A 17,669-nucleotide genomic window follows, 5' to 3' on the forward strand; every position below is an offset into this window, starting at 1 on the left:
AGTGGTTGAATTCGGAAAGGGCGAAGAATGAGCTACAGTAGCAGTGGCAGTAACCTTCAACTCAGCATTACGATCAGCATATGGCTTTAACATATTTATGTGACAAACACGAGATTTACGTCTTCGATCTCACAACATAATTTGTGGGTTTCTGTTGAACTACATATGGACCAGAAAAACGGGTCTGAAGGGTTGAACCAGGCACTGATAAAAGCACTAACACTTTATCACCTATATTGAATGATCATTGCATACATCCTGCTATTCACAGTTAACCTGCCACCTGGACATTAAGGCTAACTAGGCTATAGAAGGTAGACTGGCCAGACTTCACTGCCCACTGTGAATCAAGGAAATATAGTTGCAATGTAGAAATCATAATAGACACTTTGATTTTTAAATGAAGAGCAGAATTATGCACCAAGAGAGCCAGTTTTAAGACCAAACCAGATTAACTGTTAAAGAATCCTGAGAAATGCACGCAGCGTAAACTGTTCTTGTGCTTCAGACGACCTGCATCAGCTCGACAGCCCAACACTAACTGCACAAGCAAAACTCTTCAAAATTTTTCTTTTGATGCCACTTTGACAGTACAAGTGCATCTGAGACTAATCAAACTTCAAAGAGCCGGTTGCCTTTGCTTTGCCTTGGTTTTTTCTTCAGAACTTTATCTGATAGGACTTTAACAGAGATTTTAATTTCTGGTCATGTAAGATGTGAAGGACCACACAGTATAAAAGTCTTCCAGTGAGGACTCAACACACTGCACCACCAAGAAGCACAAAACCTTACAGGTACCTTTCACTTCATAGTGTTTGCACATTTTTAAGTTTTACGTTCAACAATATAGATGTATATGCATACACTGACTGGCAAACTTATTACAAACACCTACATTGTATTAACCAGTAGGTGTTTCTAATTAAGGGCCAGTAAGAATTTAGTCACCAATTATCCAACCATCCACGAAAGGTCATCCACGTTCAATTCTCCCATCACATTCACCTGATTATTAGTCATTCCCTTTACACTTTAATATTTGTTTATTATTAGTCATTCCCTTTACACACTTAATATTTGTTATTATTAGTCATTCCACTTACACTTTCATATTTATTTATTAATAGTTATGCCCTTCACCTATTTCACATTTCCTGTTACATATTTCAGTCCCACAGTTGCCTCCCTCCAGTGCTTTGCATTCGAGTTTGGTGAGCATCTGTCAAGTCTACTTCCTGATGAAAGGGCTGTTCTTGCCGTCACATTATTACCTTCCTATATCATTTACGATGTTTTTGTACAAATTGCATTAAATTCCAAGTTCCTTTTCATTACATGCATATTACTGTTTGATTTGAAAAGGTCACAATGGAAAACACTCCTTAAAAGTCAATTAAATTACATCCTATGTTCATTTATTATTCCTTTTTTAAATTGAAGGAAGTGTCTTCTTTACAAAAATAAAAGAACAGGGAGTTGCTTTTGTGTAATTCCCTTTAGCAATGCCCTCACTTCCTCCCAGAGAATGAGTGTCCTGTTTTAAATGTCCGTGTCTAGGGAACATCTCCAGACACAAGGCTTTGTACTTCAGGATTTTGTGGGATATACAGATATGAACTTCACAATTTCAGTTGAATGTGGAAAGTCAATAATGTCATAAAATCTACAATGGTGCAAAGTGGATGATTTTATATTTAGAAATGGATCAAATTTATTAAGGATAAAATTTCTGCTGTATTTCTTATATTAACCCAAAGGCAAATAACACAATATTACACATGCTTTTTTAAAATAAAAAATGCTTTCATTTAGGAAAAAAGTTCTACCTTGACTTATGTCTTCAGACAGGAATCACCCCATACGCAACAACACTGATTATGCAATGACTGTTCAACATGAGCATTATGAACATTCCAGTTAACCATTCAGCCAAAGGTGTGACTTTTCCCAGCATAGACATTTGGAGGAAGTAGAATTTGTTCAAAACATGTCTTTGTTTTTCTTGCCTCATCTTGACATTTTGACAGAACTTTGCCAGGAATTTCTTTCCGTTTCAATCCATCATCCTCAGATGCCGTGTGGCAGAAAGAGTCTGACAGTTTTATGGAACAGCTAAGGAAAATTAAAGTTTTGGACCAGACTTCAGCAACCATCCAACACTAATACACTAAATGCTACTTTGCATTTCCCCTGTGAGGCTGTCAAATCAAATAAACTGTTAATTGGTGGTGGACATGATCAGTCAGACAATAAAGTTTAACTTGGACACATTCTATCATCACAACAAAATTTATGAGGGTTCAAAGAAATGAATACTGCTCTCTGATAAATATTGTTCTACCCACCATCAGCCCAGAGAGAGAGAGAGAGATAGCAAAGACCCATGATGCCATGCACAAAACCCACAGACTGTAATTAAGTTTACATACCATTAAATGTATTGTTTTGGTTATGTGGATGTGTTTGGTTTGTTTAGCTTAGCCTGTCTCCACACATCACTGCCGTTTTAGCACTTTAGATAGTTACCTCCCATGTGAAGTGCTATATTTTAGTCATTTTCCCTCATTATTCTATTTCTGTTTTGCCTGTTGCTGTGTGTTCATGATCAAGAGATGATGTCACACACTATGTCCTTCATCTTGATGCTACGGTATGTTTCTTTTGAACTACGGTATTTATTTAATGTAGAAATACAATGCACCACTTGTCAATGAAAATAATAGACATAGTTACAGAGTAAATAAACTTTTTTTTTTACATGCCAGTGCATCTGTGAAGTAAAGCATGAAGATGCTGTCTTTATTGTGGACTTGATTGTCCTTGATTTACAGCTCTGGTAGAAAATGATCAGTTTTTCTAGTTTTACAATTGATGGATATGTGTTTGACCAGGCTGAGCAGTTTTATTTTATTCTATAAACTACTGGCAACATTTCTTCCAAATTCCAGATAAAAATATTGTATTTTAGAGCATGTTTTTATGAAAATGACTAATGGTCAAATAACAAAACAGTTACAGAAATTTCAACCACAAATAATGCAAAGAAAACAAGCTCATAATCATTCATAAACAACACAGTACTAATATTTCAACTTAGGATGAGTCAACAAATCATAATATTTGGTGGAATAACCCTGATTTTTAATCACGCTTTCATGTGTCTTGGCATGCTTTCCACTAGTCTTTCACATTGCTGTTGGGTAACTTTATACCACTCATGGCACAGAAATTCAGGAGCTCGGTTTGTTTTTGATGGCTTGTGATCATCCTTCTTCCTCTTGATCACATTCCAGAGGTTTTCATTGGGGTTCAGGTCTGGAGATTGGGCTGGCCATGATAGGATCTTGATTTGGTGGTCTCTCATCCACACTTTGATTGGCCTGGCTGTGTGACATGGAGCATTGTCCTGTTGAAAAAAACAACCATTAGAGTTGGGGAACATTGTCAGAGCAGAAGGAAGCAAGTTTTCTTCCTGCACAGTTTTGTAAGTTGCTTGATTCATGCGTCCTTCACAAAGACAAAGCTGCCCGATTCCAGCCTGGCTGAAACACCTCCAGATCATCACCAATCCTGCACCAAATTTCACAGTGGGTGTGAGATACTCTGGCTTGTAGGCCTCTCCAGGTCTCCGTCTAACCATTACACGACCAGGTGTTGGATAAAGCTTAAAATTGCACTCATCGGAGAAGATGACCTTACTCCAGTCCTCTACGGTCCAGTCGTAATGGTCTTTTACTAACTTCAGTCTGGTTCTTCTTTGCTTCTCATTGATGAAGGGCTTTTTTCTAGCTTTGCACAACTTCAGCCCTGCCTCCAGAAACCTGTTTCACCGTCCTCGCTGTGCAATTCACCCCAGCTGTTGCATGCCACTTTTTGTAGGTCACTTGACATCATTAAGTGACATTTGAATGAGGTGGCGATCATCACAGTCGGTAGATAGTCGAGGCTGCAAGTGCGGGTTAGGAAAGTGTTCTATTCGGCGCGAACAGACACAGGAAAACAGCAGCGGTGCAGCAGTTAGTGATTCGGGTGTTTTCTTTTTAACGTGACCCGATCCCGGGGCTGGTATGGAGTCGAGTTTGTTTAAGGTGCTGATGTATTTGTTTTATAGGCAACTTGGGAGCAGTTGCATCCTGAATGAAAGGAGGGCGGTGGGAAAAGTAAAAACGTTTTGAGCGGGTGAACGCAATTTTGGTAAAAATGGAGTATGATGTAATGTTTGTTGTTTTTTTGTGCTTACTTTGTCGTGATGTGGGATAATCTGTTGTGTATTTTGTGTGCAGGGAGCTGAGTCACGTTTTTGTTCCCGCTATGAGTATTTCCTGATTCTGAGTTTTTCAGTAATGTAAGGTTTTATTGGGTGTGGTGTGGAAATATTTATCAGGAATTGTACTGATGAAGTGATTCATGTACGTGTGATGGTGACCACGTTAAAAGTCATGAAGCCATTTGTGCTTAAACTCAGAACCAGATTTTCCACTCATTGTGTGTTTTAGTGTTATGGTTTTTTAAATTGTATTAAACTTGTCTGACCTGGTACTGGTGGTGTTGCTTTAAAAAAAAGGTGATACCTGTTGCACATACACAGATGGAATTTGCATAAAATACTGTTTAATGGTGGAACTCTCCCAAAAAGGCAACTTCTGTTCTTAAAGACTCAAGGTAATCTTTCACTGATATGGGTATTTTTGTTATTTTCATGTTATGTGGCTTCATGTGACCTGTCGTACTACAGTTGTCATAGCAACACCAGGTCTGTTTACAACACTACTACATTAGTTGGAGCACTTGGAGCTGTTGCGTCTATATGCTCCTGGATCTCCTCACACATGATCTACTGCCACCTCATGATTTACACAAGCGCTGGCCACAAAGATTTGGAAGTAGGTGGCTCTGAAAAACAGATTCATTGAGCTGCTGTAATGGCCAGTTTCACATGGCAGTAAAGTTCATGGGAATTAAAAGAGGAGAAAGATTTTTTTTTCAGCCTTGAATGATTTGAGGCTTAATGAGAAAGCTACGCTATTTTAATCAGGTACACATACATTGTAATTGTGTATGACTGACTACAAGGTCATATAGTTCTGATTAAAAAAGGAATGACTGATTGTACCTAAATACAGAAAATCAATATTATCTATAAAAATTACCAATATATGACCACCAATTAACAGAGTATTTGATTTGACAGCCTCAGAGGAGAAATGCACAGTAGTATTTATGCTTTAGTTTTGGATGGCTGCTGGAGTCTGGTTCAAGACTTTCATTTCCTGTAGCTGTCCCATAACACTGTTATACTCTTCCTGCCACACGGCGTCTGAGAGAGACGATGGATCAATCTCCAGGAACGCATAGGCATCCTTGGACTGTATTTGAATATTTCAGCAGCTTTACCACAGGAACCACCAAAATTTGACCAAATCTGTAAAAGAGATACAAAAACCATTTGGACAACTGTTCTGACTTACATAATGAACAATAGATTCCAACTATACTTATCAAGCATTACTCTAATGTGCAGTGTTTTTGAATTTAAAAAATGTCATTGTATATTGTAATTTTACTTTACTGTAACTGTTTCATATATCAGTTACCTCTGAAGCCTTTTGGATTGAATTCACAAATTCTTCTTTAAGTTCAGGTTCATCAACAAGATCTTCATTAACAAATGTCTTTTTCTGCATGACACCCAACATACTGTGCACCTTTTGCCAGAAGTTTTTGATCTGAATCAGAATGTTCTGGATTTTAGTCAGATATCGCTGGACCTCGTTCAGGTGGACAGGGCTGGGTATAGAGCCTGGTACACACAAACAGAAACACAGACTGCTTATTTAAACCAACAATGAGTACAGGACAGGAAAATTGTGCAGTGTTTTGCTATGGAAGTGTTTTCAGAGCTCTGTGTACTTTTGTATTCTTAAAAATAGATTGTTTACAGTCTCATTTACTAATGTACATGTGTGGAGATGAACTGGTCCAGTAACACTACACACAGAACCCATGAGCTTATTCAAAAAACTGTTAACAGACAGACAAGCATACATAACCAAAAACATCCAGCAGACATCACCCAATCATCACTCACCTTGTCGATTTTTACTTTGGCCAGTTTCATCTGTAAGTCAATCTGCTGGACCTCAATGCTCCACTGTTGGTTCATCAGAGCCGTCTTTTGAGAGGTGAGCTGATTCAGCTGGTTTTCAAGAGCTTTGTTTTTTGCAGCAGCAGCGGGGGATGTTGCGGCATCGTAAATGGACTTGACGATTGGCCCAATGAACGGCACAATCGCAGCGAAGATTCCGAGGCCTGAGCTTTTGCTTGTCACGTCCCTTACATAACTCTCAAGTTCCAGGTTTTTGGCATCTATCTTCCTTTTGGTGTCTTCAAGCTCGTTCCTAACTCCGGCAAGCTTTTCTTCAAGGGTCTTTATAGCTCCCTCCATTTCCTGAACTTCCTTGGAAAGCTTCTCAGACTTGGCCTCAGTGTTTGCCTTTTCAGTGATGATGTCACTGGTAGTTGTGGCCACGTCTCGTTGTGTTGAACATAGCTAAATATTAAAAGTGTGAAAATAGTCAACATTCATTTACTTTGTGTGTCTGTAGGTTGAGAAGATTCCAGCTATTTGTTATCAGTCTATGTCACTGTGTCATTAAAGCTGCACTAGGTAACATTTGTTTGTTAAAATTGAAAGAAGTCACATTACTAAGCCAAGAGGAAAAACCTTCTGCTAAAATATAGTGTCTTTCTGCAAGTCACCCTATAAAGCATGAAATATTCATTCAGATTCAGAACTGTTGGATCAGATTTGGCAAGAGTTTTTCTGAACCACATCAGATGTTTTATGAATTAACGAATCTCACGCACAGGATCAAAAACAAGGTCCGCTCGATTGGCGTTTCCCTGAGTAATGTTACAGGGGGCGTGGCTCACAGTTCTGATATACCTGTGCATGTGTACAGTGCTGAAAGTCAGTGAATTGAAGGATAGAGATACTGCCTCATATGGAGACATCAGAACGGCAACCCCAGTCATCCTCTGCAGCATTACCCGCATGTGACTCCTACACATTGTGTTGACTTTTCAGGGGTGGCAACAGCCTGCAGGGGTTCAGGAATGTTGGTCTATTTTTGATTGCTGAACAGGTACATTATGTTGGTGGTTTGCTAGCTAGCAAGCAAACAAGCAATTTTTATTGATTGGAATTTAATGTATCTTGTGTATTGTACAAGGTAAATGTTAAGCTGTTTTAGCTATGTAGCAATGTTAGCTGGCAAATTCGCTAATATATTATATAATCACTTTGCTGACAGTGTCTTTTTTGTTTCAGAGTTTGTCCTCTTATGTCTGAACAAGGAAAGCCTTTAATCTCTCAGATTATTTCCAGTGCTACCATCTCTCTCCTTTCATGTATGCAACTATAACTTTAAATTAAACTTGGCTAACATTTATGTGCTACCAGGCTGTAGCGTATCTGCTGGATGATTACAAGAGTAAGTTAGATAATGCCTTACATCCTGAGAGAGCATTCCAGAGAGATCTGATCAAATTCTCTGTGAACACTCCTTCAACATGAATGCACTCGCAATCATCAGATAAATTCACTTGGGGAAATGGAAGGCAGCACAACCCACTTTACAAAATGTTCATGATTCATGCGGTTGCATACTTCCACCAGAGTGGTCGCCAATTCTAAAAATCTACATAGTGCAGCTTTAAAGTACAACATATGAATCTTCACATCAGCACAGGCGTCACAGACACCAGAATAAAACTGAAATTGAAGAACTCTAAAAGCTAATAATTATTTAACTTTCAAACTATTAATCTGACATGCATTTCTCTACTAACAGAACAGCACTGCTTCACACCATTTCTATACATCATGGTGATCTAGGCTGCAAAAAATACATGTTGTTACCTTTGCACCATCTTGTCCATCTGCAATAAGTTCACCAATCCAGGTTCTTGCTTTTTCCAGGTACCTTACGCCAGTGTTGGTTGTTTTTTTCAATAGCTTGTATCAGCATTGGAAACAGTGATGAAACCAGGCTATGACTGGTGCCCATACACTGTGGTGGAAGGAATAACATAAGATATGCAGAATGTTTAGCATTTACCTCCCACCTTATATGACCTTTGCTGCTGCTGTTCCTCCATGTGATGGACATATTGGCTACAATCCAGTTACTGAGCTCATTAAGGATTCAGAGACATTTATGGTGATGTGATTACAAACATCTCGCCTCCTGCCTTTCAAATTGGTTCTGTGGTACTTGAGCAGGTCTGATTACAGGTCTGTACTCTGACACTGTGTGACCTTGTAGCTGTAGTACTTTTAACTCTTTGTCTAGATTGATCATATAAGAATAAGTACACAGCAGATCACATCAATCTCCAATTATTAATCTCCATCAATAATCAGCCCCAAGAGGAAGGAGTTTATAGAGTTTTGACCAAGGCAGAGGGTCTGTCTCATCTTACCCAACTCTTTCTCCTGATATGTAAAAGCAGATTTCCAGCTAACAGAGAACATGCTCTGATTACATGCTCTTCAAATATAGAAACAGATGCTATTATGTTACAAAACCTATAGTACTGAACATCTGTCAAAATTGTGATCTCATTTACTTTGTTTTTCTTCCATTGATAACACTTTTAAAATAAACTGTTTGTCAGTTTAAGGATTTGGATTTTAATCTGGAATTACATTTTTTTTCCCAAATGAGAAGGCCATAATTTTACTTAATGTGTCATTATGCCAATCAGAAAGTCCTTTTGAAATGATCAAATTTGTTCTATGGAACAAAAGAGATTGTACAAAATAAATCATTTTGTATTTTTAATATATGGTTTCTCATTTTATATATTTAGTTAATCAGCTATTTAAATCTACTGGATATTTCATTATATTTTTCTTTAGTGTTTTGGAGGACACTGATTCAGTACCTGGACAGGTTGATTCCAAAGATCTGACTCTATTTTGTTATCCCGAAAATGTAGCGTTCTACTAATAAGAATGCTTTCAGTTGGTTATATTTCTCTTATAAGTCTAATGTTAATTATGGTGGCATGTAGTTTTGAATATCACTTTATATTAATTTGCAAAATAATTTATCAACACATTTTCTAGAAAACTTTAAACTATCAGTTTGATATTTTTTTTTTTGCTATGTCTGATATTTTAAGGTGAAGTGTTGCTGTAAATTCACTAGAATATCCAATCTGTCATTATACCTTTGGATTCCAGTGTTTTACACAATACGGTCATTGATTGTTATTCATTCATTATAAATTATTTTCTTCCTGACAGACAGAAACGACCAGAGATCTCACCCTACACTGACACCATACCTTCAGCAGAAGAGCTTCAGAGGATCCAAAGAGAAGTTGTGTTTCCACAGCACGCTTCCTGAGGAGCCTTCCAGTTTGGAAACTTAGCCAGACACAGGTAGGAGATGTGGTACAGCAGGGATATCTGCATAGAAGTTGGTAGAAGCTCCTCTGTGAATCCTGGACTCCATACGGAGTTGGTTGGCACAAGTTCTGTGAATCGGTTAAAACATATTTGAATGAAACATGTGGTCAACCACCCATGCTGGTATAATGTCTAAACCTTCTCATGTCCTAAAGAATTGAAAAAGTACAATCAATCACTCTGAAAAAAATAATAAATTAAAACTTGCCTTTGCTGTTAGCCATTGTATGTAAGACCAGGGAAGACTTGTAATCAGTGGTGTCCTATAATTCAGTAAAAGAGATTAGAATGACGCCGTCAAACAGAACAACTGGACTACGTTTTGGTTCATGAACCTAAATAAAAATGTGCAAATACTAAGAAGGGAACCTTACCTGTAAATCTTTGTACTTCTTGCTGGTACAGTGTGTTGAGGTCTCACTGGAGAACCTTTATACATGCACACCCCACCTCTTACACAGAAAGAAATTGCTGTCAAAGGTCTGAGGAAACCCAAGACAAGGTGATGAAAGATAAAGAAAAAGGAAGTTTCCCTATAAAACTCTACTTTCTCTACTTCTGTACATTTACATTACATTTCTGTACTGGGAAAAGGCACATCTTTGGCTTGAATAGTTTTACTGGTATGTTTGTAATGCTCATAATGAATGGACTAATTGCATAATCAATGTTGTTGGGTAGGTGTCATTCCTATCTGAAGACATAAAGCCAAGGTAGAACTTTTTGCCTTAAATGAAAAGCAATTTTTATTTTAATAATGTGTAATATTGTGTTATTTGCCTTTAGGTTAATATAGGAAATACACCAGAAATTTAATCCCCCCTCCCCATAAAGTCCTGTGCATTATTTAAACAAAACCTTTTGCAGGCTTGCCACAATGACCTATTTCAGATATCATATTGTTACAAAAGTGAGGAGGACCAGTCTAACTAGAAAATAGAGGCGACACCTTCTGCACCTCGTTTGTCAACAGGTTCGCTGGAAGACATGCTGAGGGATGCATTTCTTACATTTTTTCTATCAAGTCCTATAGATAATTCAAATATGAAGTTGTGCTGGACTGCCACAAACCGCCTATTTCAGATTTGTCACGTTATATATTTATTTGTTTATTTGCTTCATTCTTAATAAATTTAATCCATTTAGTAAATATAATACAATCATCCACTTTGCACCATTGTAGATTCTATGACATTACTGACTGAAATTACTGACATTCAGCTGAAAATGGTGAATTGTGAAGTTTATATCTTTGTCTATCCCACAAACTCCTGAAGGACAAAGCCTTGTGTCTGAAGATGTTTACTATACAAAGACCTATACAGGACACTCATTAACATAGGACTCAGGTCTTTTTTTTTAAAAGAAACCATTTTAAACAGTTTTGCTTGTGCAGTTAATGTTGGGCTGTCGAGCTGATGCAGGGGTTTCTCATGAGCAGGTCATCTGAAGCACAAGAACAGTTTACGATGTGCATTTTCTCAGGATTCTTTAACAAATAATCTGGTTTGGTCTTAAACTGGCTCTCTTTGTGCATAAATTCTGCTCTTCATTTAAAAATCAAAGTGTCTATTATGATTTCTACATATTGCAACTATATTTTTGTGATTCATAGTGGCAGTGAAGTCAGGCTAGTCTACCTTCGATAGGCCTAGTTAGCCTTAATATCCAGGTGGCAGGTTAACTGTGAATAGCAGGGATGTATGCATTTCTCTTCTGGGGAAGAAAAGCACACCTCTGATGAAACAACATGTCTTTCCAGTGAACCTGATACAATCTAGATGCAGGTGAGAGTTTGCTCATTCTACTATCTAGTTATACCAGACATCCTCCCATCTGTAGAATCCATACATCACTCTGTAACTCATGACGCAACTCACCTGTCAAAACTAGATAGGACAAGGCTAAACTCCTGCTGAACCTGATCCAGACTAAGTAAGGAAGTAGTGGCGAAACAAGCAGGCCTTGTGATGGTGGATAAGATGCAGAAAACAGAAGTGCTAATAGATGTAAAGTCCGACAGGTCAGGTAACCTAGTAAGGATGGAATGTGGCCCTTTCATAGTGTTTAGATAGTTTTTTGTTCTGTGTTTGTATTTCACATAAGTCCTATGTGAAATAGAATTAGAAACATTTCCGAAATGAAGGATATCACACTACAAATATAATAGACACAGCGATACCTGGTGAAAATGGCAAACCCAAAGTAAACAGCTTGCTGTTTTAAAACAACAGATCACAAAGATTTTCCACAGTGGCAGGGATGTTCTCTAAACTTCAAGAAATCGAATGCTTGACTCATGGTTTCCTAACAGAGAAAACAAACAGATTTTCTTACATCCATGTTAATACCATAAAAACCCCAATTCTTTGACCTTGATATTTCAGAACACTGCATAATACTTAAATGTGAAAATTATTTCATTGGAATCAGTTTATTACTCTATTAGCTATGTCATAAATTTTATTCTTTGACTGTTTACATTTATCTGACTCTTTTATCTAAAGCAACTTACAATTAAATAAGAAAACAACTTGAGCAATTGAGGGACTTGCTCAGGGCCCAACAGTGGTGGAGCTTGAACAAGCAACCTTCTGATTACAAGTCAAGTACCATAACCGCTGGGCTTACCATTACCAACTGTTACTGTTACTCAATCTAAATAACTTCTTACAGTTTCGCTTATATTTATAGTTTTTTTGGTCAGTTCTCATTGCCACTGAATACGTCTTATATCACAAAGGTGTCTTGTCATGTTTTATCATCTAACAGTAAGTATGTGAACACAGAAACTTGAGGCAAGTTGAATTAAAGGACCTCTTTGACTAACTTGATCAACACACTGTTTTAAGTTTAAATTAAAATAATAAAACCCTCTAAATGAAACAAAAAGAAACATCTATATTTTCCAATGCCCAGCAGTATGTTTGACATTTGACCCAGGAGATCTTGTAGTAACCAATGCAAAGCCATGAAAACACACACAGTGTGATCACTTTGTCAGGGCTGCCCTACCCAACAGCTGCACCAAACAGGCTGACAACCGTATTACAGTCAGCATTTCATGAACAAAATTCCAACAACCTTGGGATTTCTTTTTGTACTTTGACTTCTCCCTACAATTTCCTTTCAGTGCTTAGGAGAAAAGTGCAAGCAAACACACTGCTGCTGTTTCAGTCTTCAGTTTTCCGATTCTATTACTTAAAACACAAAGAGGACACGACCAGACTGCCGTTTGTTTCTCTGATGGGCTGATGAGTGGTACAGACTGACACGATTGTCCTCAAATTATATCCTAGCATGTCTCTCTCTAGTCCTCAGAGGGTGGAGTTAAGACACAAGCCAGATGCAGGAAAGGAAGAACCAGGAGACACAATGACAGAAAGAGTAAAAGCCCTCCATGTATTAAATGACCAAATGTAGAACAGTGTAGCAATCACAGATGGAATATGCATCAAATACCATATGTGCAATGGTGGAATACATTATATGATTTCACTGGATATTCTGAGAGACCGAATGTCCATTCATACATACAATATGTTTTACTATTTTAGTTGCCTTCCTTAGATATAACTGTTGATATATAGGGTATTAAAATAATGTGTGGAATTCGAGATTCGGGATAACTGACTGTCCCCAACTAAATCTCTATACACTAAATAAATGTGGGTACATATAAACTAAAGGCTGATTAATTCAGGGAGTACTCTAATGAACTGACAGAACAAATTTTATTGCAATTTGGCCAAGCTGTTACTGCCATGTTAGTGCAGTCTTGTAGGGCAAAGGGCTGAGTGAGGTTAACCAAACACTAAATCTATCAGGTCATCACAGGTACTCACATGGAGCCCAAAGTTCACAACACACACACAGAGTGAGAGAGAGCATTTCAGCTGTGGGATGAGCCATGTCATCGCTGGCTGTGCTCCTGAAACACGTACCGGCCTGGTTCCTCTGTGTGGAGTTTTTCTACCGGTGACTCTTCTTTTTTCTGCTGGTGATTGCTCACCTGAGATGGAAACTCCAGGAAGGTACCAAACGCAACACATCAAACACTTATTTTAACGTGTGTGTGTACGTGTGTATGTGTGTGTGTGTGTGTGTGTGTGTGTGTGTGTGTGTGTGTGTGTATAGTAGTAGTAAGAGTAGTAGTAAGTCTGTACTTTTACCAAACTACTATGGGAGGAAAATGGCTTTAGTAATGACTAGCACAGCCTTGGCTATGTGTCACCCAAGTGATTAAAACTGAATACAAGCTGTTTAATAGTCAGCACATGTCATATTGTAGGTTTGAGTGTCCACAAATTAAAGATCTCGGTCTGCTTCAACAGTCTTTAACTATGTTCTAGTGAGAGAGAGAGAGAGAGAGAGAGAGAGAGGAGAGATGAGAGAGAGAGAGAGATAGAGAGAGAGGGAGGTAATGTAAAGAAATTGTGTGTCCATATCCATTTTTGTCTTAGTGGAGGCGGAGATGTCTGTACTTCAAGACCCACGTGAGGCAGCACACCAGCTGTTCTGCAGGTCCAGACACAGACCAGTGGAGAGGAAGCACCCCCTGCCCCACTCACACACCCACGCAGAGGCCCAGACACAGACCAGTGGAGAGGAAGCACCCCTGCACCACTCACACACCCACGCAGAGGCCCAGACACAGACCAGTGGAGAGGAAGCACCCCTGTGCCACTCACACACCCACGCAGAGGCCCAGACACAGACCAGTGAAGAGGAAGCACCCTTGCACCACTCACACACCCACGCAGAGGTCCAGACACCAGACCAGTGGAGAGGAAGCACCCCTGCACCACTCACACACCCACGCAGAGGCCCAGACACAGACCAGTGGAGAGGAAGCACCCCTGCACCACTCACACACCCACGCAGAGTTCTGGATCTGAGACGTGAGAGCAGCCTGCATTTCCTCAGAATGGGAAGTTCTGGATCTGGATCGCCCCACAAATGAGTGACTGCATTGCACTTATTACATTATACCTACTTCAATGTAAGTTACTTTTGGGTGTGAGATACTATGAAGCCTATTTTGTTGTTTTAATGTTTGGTAGGCCATCCAAGGCTGATCTAAGCTTTCTAAGAGTTTATGAACAGATAGCAGTAAGAAGAGGATAGATTTAGTGTGTTTGGTCTCTCCCCCTTTGAATCTGATTCCTCTCAAGGTTTCTTCCTCCTGCTCTAGGGAGTTTTTAATTGTCACTGTCACCCTTGGTTTGTTGACTGAGGTTTGGACCTTGGACATTTGTAAAGCTGCTTTGTGACATCTGTTGTAAAAAGTGCTATATAAATCAATTTGATTTGATAGTTAAGTGCAGGAAGTGAAAACATGATTTGACTGATGTGTTGTAATTCTTACTCAAAGTAACTCACAAACAAGGTAAAGTCTTCACAGGTCTATATAACATGCACGAGAGAGAGAGGGAGAGCATGTGAAGCTAGATGAAGTTAGCGCTCAGCGCTAGCACCTCTGAGACTGCTGCAAGTTCGCTCTCTGGTGGAGCAGCAGCAGAACTGCAGGGATTCCCCAGACCAGAGAAACAGGCTTTACTCAAAAATAGAGGTGAGGTCCTTTTCTAAACTCTACAGGGATATAGAGTGGAAAAAGAAGGAGGAGTGGAGAAGAGCTGGGGGGGGGCGGGCGGGAGAGAGAGAGAGAGAGAGAGAGAGACAGACACACACACACAGACAGACACACACAGGACACAGAACACAACACACAAAGAGAGTGTGTGAAAGATGTGTGTGAGTGAGTGAGAGGTAGGTGTACTTCCATCAGATAGAGCAAATACCAAACTAAAAGACAAAGGTAAAGGATATTCAGGCAAAGAGACTGTGTCTCTAACAGCCACTAGTGTAACGCTGATGTCCATGTGCAGTGAAAGCATACAGCTGTGAAGAAGCCCCAGTATGAGCCAGACACTAGATTAGATTAGCAGGTCCCTCAAACATGGTGACTCTGTAATTATTGTTAACGTTTAACCCTGCAATAAAGGATTGACCAGCAGTTTCTCTTCTATTAATTCTGAAGTCTGCATCATCATTTTCTATTGAATGTTTAATTTTAAAACTAGCTGACTGGGGATTTAGGAACGACATTTATCGGTGGCCCGTACTATGGGAACTTTGTCTGTGGACCCACACTGTTATCAGCACAAACTGACAGATCACCTAAAAACTGCATTGTTCTGTGTGTGATGGCTGAATTTGACAGAAGCGTGTTTTGAAGGTAAGATGATGTCTTTTTAAAAGTTCTGCCTTAGTTGGAAATTTCAGACTTTTGTTCAGAGAGTTTTGTAGTGGTTGGGTATCGGGATCATAGAAAGTGCAGACTGAGTGTTGGTGAATGAGAATAGATTGTGAACGTTATAAAAACAATTAAAAGGAGTAGAAGTGCACAAAAATGAAAGTGACACCTTATGCAAACTTAAATGATTGTGTGAAAAAAATCTGTATGACAAATAACTGAAAAAGCCATCCTATAAAAATTTTTAAAAAGTAATAGCAAACACCAGCTTGATAAAAACCATACAACTATGAGATGAACAACTGCTCAGAGAGAGATACAGACAAAAGAGCTCAGAGTAAAAAGGCAAAAGCACACAAAGAGATAAATGTTAAATGTAGTTGATTGTGTTTGTCTAAAGTGTTCACCTAAGTGTCTGTCGTTTTGTTTCTCTAAAGTGAAGTTAAAAGCAAATTTAGGTCATCTAAACGGCTTAGAATTCGTGGTTTTTGAAGAAACATATGAAAAATACTTATGCATAGTAATTTATTGATTGAAACACTGGGAAATCAAACTCATATCAAACTTTGGCTATTGAGCGAGTGACATACCTTAAATAACGCGGAAAACCGCTTTTCTTCACTTGAGGAAAAAGAAAAGCTACTGCTTACCAATGTTTAACTTGTTGTTATCTAGCTATTTATCATTAAGGGCAATATTAGGTTTGGAACTTTTGCCACGGGGGCAGGTGAACCGCTGCCAACTCCAGCAAACAGGTGATGAGCAAACAAATCCAACAAGGAGCAGAAAAAAGAGTTGACCTTTAATGACCTTATAAAATGCAAAACCACTTTGTGAGGCTGTGAGGCCGTAACAAGGAAAAAGAAGTACAAATGGCTAATGTAATGGAAGTGTGAAAAAGTGAGCAGCAGCAAAACAAACAGAAGCACAAATGGAAGGTGTTTTCAGTGTATTTTACAGAGCTTATCATTCATAAACAAACAATCATACTGGTGCAACTGTCTTCAGGAGTGATGCAAGCCAAAATAGCAAACAAAACTCACACTAATTAAATAAAACTACTCACTAACTAATCATAACAATACAACTCCCTAACTCCCTAACACAAAAACAGAGACAAAACAAACGCCCAACAAAAATAGCAGTCACTCCCTACCACCAGTGTCCAACACCAAAATACCAAACAAACGATATTTACACAATCTAAATATATGTATATATGTATATATACACAACTGGCAAATCAGGAAGGGCGAAGCCAAAGACGAAGTCCAAAAATGAGGAAACATTCACTCACTCACTCACTCATTCATTCATTCATTCATTCATTCATTCAATCTCTCTCTCTCTCTCTCTCTCTCTCTGTCTCTCTCTCTCTCTCCTGGGAGTGGCCTTTAAATAGCCAACACAGTAAGGAAAGGGGCGGAGTCTCAATCAGGGTGGAAATCCTGGCAGTGGATCTGGAGCGCAAACACACATCCATCTTTCCGTAACAAATATGTGACAGGAATGGACAGGAATCCATTCTCAATCCACTCTTATTTGTTATATAAGTCTAAACAGTGGTTTGAATGTTTTTATATTTTCTTTAAAGATTTGGTCAGCTTTTGGTGGTGTCTGTTATAAAGTCGCTAAAATATTCAAAATACAGTGAAAAGATGCCTACCTGTTCTGGGAGATCAATCCATCATCCCTCAGATTGCCGTGTGGCAGAAAGAGTCTGACAGTTTTATGGAACAGCTAAGGAAAATTAAAGTTTTGGACCAGACTTCAGCAACCATCCAACACTAATACACTAAATGCTACTTTGCATTTCCCCTGTGAGGCTGTCAAATCAAATAAACTATGTTGGTGGTGGACATGATCAGTCAAGACATTAAAGTTTAACTTGGACACATTCTATCAACACAACAAATTTTTGAGGTTCAAATAAAT

The 17,669-nt window shown here is 38.8% G+C and overlaps 1 pseudogene; it reads right to left on the bottom strand.

Moving 5' to 3' along the window:
- Positions 1-5,059: 5,059 nt before the first annotated feature.
- Positions 5,060-9,702, bottom strand: LOC118241847 (annotated as a pseudogene).
- Between the last annotated feature and the right edge of the window lie 7,967 nt (positions 9,703-17,669).

This window comes from Electrophorus electricus, chromosome 8, assembly GCF_013358815.1.
Source record: "Electrophorus electricus isolate fEleEle1 chromosome 8, fEleEle1.pri, whole genome shotgun sequence".
NCBI lineage: Eukaryota > Metazoa > Chordata > Actinopteri > Gymnotiformes > Gymnotidae > Electrophorus > Electrophorus electricus.